Source organism: Salvelinus sp. IW2-2015, linkage group LG1, assembly GCF_002910315.2.
Source record: "Salvelinus sp. IW2-2015 linkage group LG1, ASM291031v2, whole genome shotgun sequence".
Classification (NCBI taxonomy): Eukaryota; Metazoa; Chordata; class Actinopteri; order Salmoniformes; family Salmonidae; genus Salvelinus; species Salvelinus sp. IW2-2015.
The window spans coordinates 27822925-27831833 of NC_036838.1; positions in this window are offsets into that span (position 1 = coordinate 27822925).

Here is an 8909-nt window from a genome sequence, read left to right on the forward strand (position 1 = left end):
ATTTGGGTGGGTTTCATAATCTGACATACAGTAGTTTTTTTCTACTACTATGTAATTTCTTAAGACTTTGAAGTATGACATTTGTGAAAATATATCGATGGTTAATGCGAAGGGATTGTGTAGATGTATATATAAACTCAGCAAAAAAATAAATGTCCTCTCACTCTCAACTGCGTTTATTTTCAGCAAAATTAACATGTGTAAATATTTGTATGAACATAACAAGATTGAGACATAACTGAGACATAAACTGAACAAGTTCCACAGACATGTGACTAACAGAAATGGAATAATGTGTCTCTGAACAAAGGGGGGGTAAAAATCAAAAGTAACAGTCAGTATCTGGTGTGGCCACCAGCTGCATTAAGTACTGCAGTGCATCTCCTCCTCATGGACTGCACCAGACTTACCAGTTCTTGCTGTGATATGTTACCCCACTCTTCCACCAAGGCACCTGCAAGTTCCCGGACATTTCTGGGGGGAATGGCCCTAGCCTTCACCCTCTGATCCAACAGGTCCCAGACGTGGGATTGAGATCTGTGCTCTTCGCTGGCCATGGAAGAACACTGACATTCCTGTCTTGCAGGAAATCATGCACAGAATGAGCAGTATGGCTGGAGGCATTGTCATGCTGGAGGGTCATGTCAGGATGAGCCTGCAGGAAGGGTTCCAAATGAGAGAGGAGGATGTCTTCCAGGTATCGCACAGCATTGAGATTGCCTGCAATGACAGCAAGCTCAGTCGAATGATGCTGTGACACACCGCCCCAGACCATGATGGACCCTCCACCTCCAAATCGATCCCGCTCCAGAGTACAGGCTTCGGTGTAACTGACACAGTCTACCTGACATTCTTGAAATCAATCCTGTCCGACGTACAAGTTGTAGTGAAGTCAGCTGAGGGAGAGCAAACAGATCCTGTCAAGCTTTTGGACAATCTGGTACACCTCTTAAAATTAATTTGCAGCCTAGTAGTCAACCCTATGGCAAAAAGGGTTGGGTACCTTTTCGAGAGCACGGTGTCCAACTCAGTCTTGCGCCAGAGGACGAAAAGGTCATTCTGAGACAGTGCATCAACTACATTGTTGCTTTAAGCACGGAGCTGCAAGCAAGGCTCCCAGACAACCTAGACGCCTTGCGAAACATGGCCTTGTTCAGTGTTAAGGAAAAGCTAAAGTACAATAAAGGCACCACTGAAATTATTAAAGTAGCTGAGCTACTGGGGTACTATTCCCAAACAATTGATAAAATTGTTTCCAAATGGAGAAACATCCATTTGTTTAGGTGGGACTCAACTGAAAATACAGTCGAGTTTTGGAGTGAAGTGAATAACTACACGGACTCTTCCGGGTCAAATCCATTTAAAGAACTGTGCAAAGCTGCACTCGCTGCCCTCTCCTTGCCACACTCAAATGCGGAGGTTGAACGGCTGTTCAGCCAAATGAGTGTGGTTAAGTCAAAGTTAAGAAATAGAATGTCACTGCACACTCAACTCCATACTCCTGGTGCGGTATGGACTGAAGCTGGCTGGTGATACCTGTTACCAGCATAAACTACCAAGTGAAGTCCTGCAGCAGTTTGGCACCACAGCAACATACAGCTTTTAGGCCACTCCATCCTCTTCTGCTGGTTCCAGCTCCATGACAATGCAGTTGGACAGTGTAGATGAAGAGGATTTCCTTGCCAATCTTTGATTCATCATATTTACAGTACGTATGCAAGGAGTGGACTTTCTGGAACTGGCGGAGACACACAGCTGATGGTGGCAGTGTGCACTGCAGTGGGAGCGAGAACAGTGGCAATATCTGGAGGAAACCATTGAGCAGCTAGACAGCCAAGCAGCACAACAACCTGGAGAGAGCTGGAGAGAGATGCATGGTGCACACATCATTATTTGAGTTAAGTTGCTTGTTCAAAAAGATAGCATATATACCTTGTTTGTACCTATAATTAGCTTGTACCTATAATTGTTGATCAGTTAGTTTGCATGTTAACTAACTACCAATACACTGCTTACAACTATAATTGTTCAGAATGTGTAGGTTTACGAGTTTAAAAAATAAATAAATAAAATGTAATTGTTCAATAGTTTGTAATGTGTAATTGTTCAATATTTCAATGTGTTGTGTTTAAAAATAAAAATATCTGATCATATCAAATGTGTTGTGTTTATATTACTTTTACAAATAAAAATATGTGATAATAAACTAACAAATGTCAAATCATATTTTTCACCGAGAAGGCCAGTCAGTTTGAGTAACGTTATTGTGTAATCTACGTAATGACGTCATCACGCAATGACATCACAACGTCATTTAGTAACTTTTAGCAATAAATCTACCTGCCTCTAGCAACTTCCCCTGAAAATGAGTTGGCAACACTGCTCAAATGGCCCTTTGTCTTTGGCCGCATGATCAAGTTACTCAAAACAAGAGAGGAAAAACACTGGCTTCTTCTTACATGAAACAAACAGACAGTGGAAATGTACAGGTTCAAGGCTTATACAGAGCATGTGCATAACAGAGTTTGTAGTTTTCCGCGATACTATTACCAATGTGCCCTCTTGAGAACGATTGTTGAGAGATCTCGACTTAAAAACAAAATAGATTCACTGTTGCTATCGAAGTCATTCCAAAGGGAAGGTTTAACAGAGCAAATAAAGCGTGACCATAGTTTATCACTCATCATCAATGAAGCCATTTAAGCCTATAGCATTTGCCAAGGACAGCAATTGCTTAAATTCAACCCAGAATTCAACTAAAAATAGACAAATCAATAGGCCTAGGGTTTCAAGCTGTTCTTAGAATGTAATGATAGTTAGTGATATTGAATTGTGTTTGATTGTCAACGCAACCAAAGATCAACATTTGAAGAGTTTTTGCCTTTTGCCCCCAGCACCTTAAAATCAAGTCACATTTTATTAGTCACGTGCTCCGAATACAACAGGTGAAATGCTAACTTACGAGCCCCTAACCAACAATGCAATTAAAAATATATATATGAATAACAATAAGAAATAAAAGTAACTAGTCATTTAAGAGCAGCAGTAAAATAACAATAGCGAGACTATATACAGGAGGGAGCCGGTACAGAGTCAATGTGTGGGGGCACCGGTTAGTCAAGGTAATTGAGGTAATATGTACATGTAGATAGAGTTATTAAAGTGACTATGCATAGATGATAACAACAGAGAGTAGCAGCGGTGTAAAAAAGGGGGGGGGGGATGTCAATAGTCTGGGTAGCCATTTGAGTCTTATGGCTTATGGATTGTGGGTAGAAGCTGTTTAGAAGCCTCTTGGACCTGGGCTTGGCACTCTGGAACCGCTTGCTGTGCGGAGAGCAGAGAGAACAGTCTATGACAAGGGTGGCTGGAGTCTTTGACAATTTTTAGGGCCTTCCTCTGACACCGCCTGGTATAGAGGTCCTGGATGGCAGGAAGCTTGGCCCCAGTGATGTGCTGGGCCGTACGCAATAGCCTCTGTAGTGCCTTGCTGTCGGAGGCCAAGCAGTTACCATACCAGGCAGTGATGCAACCAGTCAGGATGCTCTCGATGGTGCAGCTGTAGAACCTTTTGAGGATCTGAGGACCCATGCCAAATCTTTTCAGTCTCCTGAGGGGGAATAGGTTTTGTTGTGAACTCTTCACGACTGTCTTTTTGTGCTTGGACCATGTTAGTTTGTTGGTGATGTGGACACCAAGGTACTTGAAGCTCTCAACATGCTCCACTACAGCCACTTCGATGAGAATGGGGGAGTGCTCGGTCCTCTTTTTCCTGTTGTCCACAATCATCTCCTTTGTCTTGATCACGTTGAGGGAGAGGTTGTTTTCCTGGAACCACACGGTCATGTCTCTGACCTCCTCCTATAGGCTGTCTCGTCGTTGTCAGGGATTAGGCCTACCACTGTTGTGTCATTGGCAAACTTAATGATGGTGTTGGTGTCGTGCCTGGCTGTGCAGTCATGAGTGAACAGGGAGTACAGGAAGGGACTCAGCACGCACCCATGAGAGGCCCCTGTGTTGAGGATCAGCGTTGTGGATGTGCTGTTACCTACCCTTAACACCTGGGGGCGGCCCGTCAGGAAATCCAGTTGCTGAGGGAGGTGTTTAGTCCCAGGGTCTCTAGTTTATTGTCGAGCTTTGACAGCACTATGGTGTTGAACGCTGAGCTGTAGTCAATGAACAGCATTCTCACATACAGCTGAACGCGAAAGTTTACATACACCTTAGCCAAATACATTAAAACTCAGTTTTGTACAATTCCTGACATTTAATCCTAGTAAAAATCCCTGTCTTAGGTCAGTTAGAATCAATACTTTATTTTAAGAATGCGAAATGTCAGAATAATAGTAGAGAGAATGATTTATTTCAGTTTTTATTTCTTTCATCACATTCCCAGTGGGTCAGAAGTTTACATACACTCAATTAGTATTTGGTAGGATTGCCTTTAAAGGATTTAACTTGGGTCAAATGTTTCGGGTAGCCTTCCACAAGCTTCCCACAATAAATTGGGTGAATTTTGGCCCATTCCTCCTGACAGAGCTGGTGTAACTGAGTCAGGTTTGTAAGCCTCCTTGCTCGCACATGCTTTTTCAGTTCTGCCAACAAATGTTCTATGGGATTGAGGTCAGGGCTTTGTGATGGCCACTCCAATACCTTGACTTTGTTGTCCTTAAGCCATTTTGCCACAACTTTGGAAGTATGCTTGGGGTCATTGTCCATTTTGAAGACCCATTTGCAACAAAGCTTTAACTTCCTGACTGATGTCTTAAGATGTTGCTTCAATATATCCACATAATTTCCCTCCCTCATGATGCCATCTGTTTGGTGAAGGACACCAGTCCCTCCTGCAGCAAAGCACCCCCACAACATGATGCTGCTACCCCCGTGCTTCACATTTGAGATGGTGTTCTTCCCAAACAGTTTTATTTTGTTTCATCAGACCAGAGGACATTTCTCCAAAAAGTATGATCTTTGTCCCCATGTGCAGTTGCAAACTGTAGTCTGGCTATTTTATGGCGGTTTTGGAGCAGTGGCTTCTTCCTTGCTGAGCAGCCTTTCAGGTTATGTCGGTATAGGACTCGTTTTAATGTGGATAAAGATACTTTTGTACCTGTTTCCTCCAGCATCTTCACAGGGTCCTTTGCTGTTGTTCTGGTATTGATTTGCACTTTTCACCCCAAAGTACGTTCATCTCTAGGAGACAGAACGCGTCTCCTTCCTGAGCGTTATGACGGCTGCGTGGTCCCATGGTGTTTATACTTGCGTACTGTTTGTACAAATGAACGTGGTACCTTCAGGCATTTGGAAGTTGCTCCCAAGGATGAACCAGACTTGTGGAGGTCTACAATTGTTTTCTGAGATCTTGGCTGATTTCTTTTGATTTTCCCATGATGTCAAGCAAAGAGGCACTGAGTTTGAAGGTAGGCCTTGAAATACATCCACAGATACACCTCCAATTGACTCAATTGATGTCAATTAGCCTTTCAGAAGCTTCTAAAGCCATGACATAATTTTCTAGAATTTTCCAAGCTGTTTAAAGGCACAGTCAACTTAGTGTATGTACATTTCTGACCCACTGTAATTGTGATACAGTGAATGATAAGTGAAATAATCTGTCTGTAAACAATATGTTGGAAAAATTACTTGTGTCATGCACAAAGTAGATGTCCTAACCGACTTGTCAAAACTATAGTTTGTTAACAAGGAATTTGTGGAGTGGTTGAAAAACGAGATTTAATGGCTCCAACCTAAGTGTATGTAAACTTCCGACTTCAATTGAAGGTGTTCCTTCTGTCCAGGTGGGAAAGGGCAGTGTGGAATGCAATAGAGATTGCATCATCCGTCGATCTGTTGGCGGTATGCAAATTGGAGTGGGTCTAGGGTTTTTGGGATAAAGGTGTTGATGTGAGCCATGACCAGCCTTTCAAAGCACTTCATGGCTATAGACGTGAGTGCTACGGGTCGGAAGTCATTTAGGCAGGTTACCTTAATGTTCTTGGGCACAGGGACTATGGTGGTCTGCTTAAAATATGTTGGTATTACAGACTCAGACAGGGAGAGGTTGAAAATGTCATTAAAGACACTTGCCAGTTGGTCAGCGCATGCTCACAGTACATGTCCTGGTAATCCGTCTGGCCCTGCGGCCTTGTGAATGTTGCCCTTTTTGAAGGTCTACTCACATTGGCTGCGGAGAACATGATCACACAGTCTTCCTGGAACAGCTGGTGCTCTCATGCATGTTTCAGTGTTATTTGTTTCGAAGCGAGCTTAGAAGTGTCACTGGGCAGCTCTCGGCTTTGCTTTCCTTTGTAGTCTGTTATGGTTTGAAAGCCCTGCCACATCCGACGAGCATCAGAGCCGGTGTAGTACGATTCGATCTTAGTCCTATATTGATGCATTGCCTGTTTGATTGGTCGTCGGAGGGCATAGCGGAATTTCTTATAAGCTTCTGGGTTAGAGTCCCGCTCCTTGAAAGCAGCAGTCTAGTCTTTAGCTCAGTGTGGATGTTGCCTGTAATCCATGGCTTCTGGTTGGGGTATGTACGTACGGTCACCGCGGGGACGACATCATCGATGCAGTTATTGATGAAGCCAATGACTGATGTGGTGTACTCCTCAATGCCATCGGAAGAATCCCAGAACGTATTCCAGTCTGTGCTTGCAAAACAGTCCAGTAGCTTAGCATCTGCTTCATCTGACCACTTTGTTATTGTGCTTTATTCATTATTCATGCTTTATTCATTTTTGCTTTTAAGCACGAATCAGTAGGATAGAATTATGGTCAGATTTGCCAAATGGAGGGTGAGGGAGAGCTTTGTATGCATCTCTGTCTGTGGAGTAAAGGTGGTCCAGAGTTGTTTTCCCTCTGGTTGCACATTTAACATGCTGACAGGAATTTGGTAAGACAGATTTAAGTTTCCCTGCATTAAAGTCCCCGGCCACTAGGAGCGCAACCTCTGGGTGAGCGTTTTCCTGTTTGCTTATGGCGGAATACAGCTCATTCAGTGCGGTCTTAGTGCCAGCATCGGTCTGTGGTGGTATGTACACAGCTATGAAAAATACAGATGAAAACTCTCTAGGTAGATAGTGTGATCTACAGCTTATCATGAGATACTCTACCTCAGGTGAGCAAAACCTCAAGACTTCCTTAGATATCGTGCACCAGCTGTTATTTACAAAAATGCACAGTCCGCCACCCCTTGTCTTAACAGACGCCGCTGTTCTATCCTGCCGATACGGCGTAAAACCAGGCAGCTGTATGTTGATAATGTCGTTGTTCAGCCACGACTCCGTGAAGCATAAGATATTACAGTTTTGAATGTAACGTTGGTAGTTTAATCTTCTGCGTACGTCATCGATTTTATTTTCCAAAGATTGCACGTTTGCTAGCAGAACGCAAGGCAATGGGGGTTTATTCGATCGCCTACGAATTCTCAGAAGGCAGTCCGACCTCCGGCCCCTTTTTCTCTGCCTCCTCTTCACACAAATGACGGGGATCTGGAACTGTTCCCGGGAAAGCAGTATGTCATTCACGTCGCGCTCGTCAGACTCATTAAAGGAAAAAAAGTATTCTGCCAGTTCGTGATGAGTAATCGATGTTCTGATGTCTAGAAGTTATTTTCAGTCAAAAGAGACGGTAGCAGCAACATTATGTACAAAATTAGTAAAAAAATGAAAAACGAAAACAAACAAAAAAACACAATTGGTTAGGAACATGTAAAACGTCAGCCTTCTTCTCCGGAGCCATCTTACGATCACTAACTATTCACTAATCAGCTCTGGGTGTGCGGTAGATTCCATCTATTATATACAATTTTTGGTTAGACAATGCTAATATTAGAGGTCGAAACTGTTGCAAACATTTGCACCAACATTGGGGATTATAGCACTGGCACCTAAAATGACAAACTGAAGGCAAACAAGACGAAGCCATTTGACATGAAATGCATTCCATTAAGCATTCCTCTCATATCAAACAAAAGAGGGGACAACATTTGGAACTTTTTGAAATGTAATTGTATAACACATAATTCATTTGTTGACTGTTGTGTACAGTAAGATCCCACCATTTACCATACAGCAAATATCTGTGGCCTTTAGTGTCCAGTAGCCAGGGGCAGACTGGCCATTTTTAGCCCAGTGGGCCTGTCTAACTTGGGGTTTTTTGCTCAAAATAATCACTATCTGGCTTATAATGGGGTCCTTGAGAAGAAAAATGGGCCGGTGTTGTGACCACAAGGAAAAAAATGTGTCGGTGTGTTTGAAATGCCAGGGCCAAATTCTGGTCACAGTCCACCCATGCCCGTAGACCACTACAGTCTTACATTTTGCCATCATTCAAATGGAACTGACTGCATGACAAGTGCTTGAAACTAGTGCGCTATTGCCACCTACAGTACAACTACTTGTAGATAAATGACTTACTTTCAGTGGGACAAAAACAATCACCACTCACTCACCAAGGAACTCAGAACCACCTGTAGTAACATTGCATGAACAGTTGGTGGTACTAACGCACTACAACTGTGACATGGATATGGTTGTCGTGAAGTCATATTGATTGAACTACATACATTGATTATACTTTTGTAATAATAATAAGACTATTATTATGGTACCAGAGGTGTCACGCACCAAATTATTGAAGGGCCATTGATGGCCAAATTCAATATATTTTAATTTAACAATATTTTACATTTTTACATTTTGAGAATTTATCAGACACTCTTCTCCAGAGCCACTTACAGTCAGCTCATTCAACTAAAGGTTGCTAGATATGACAGTATTTGTAAAAACCAGTCATTACAAAGTCAGTGCTAGTAGAAAAAGACACCTATTAGTACAAGAAAACAAGTATAACAGTAAGGTGATTGTTTTTTTATAGGGGGTAGGGGTTTTAGGGGGATAACA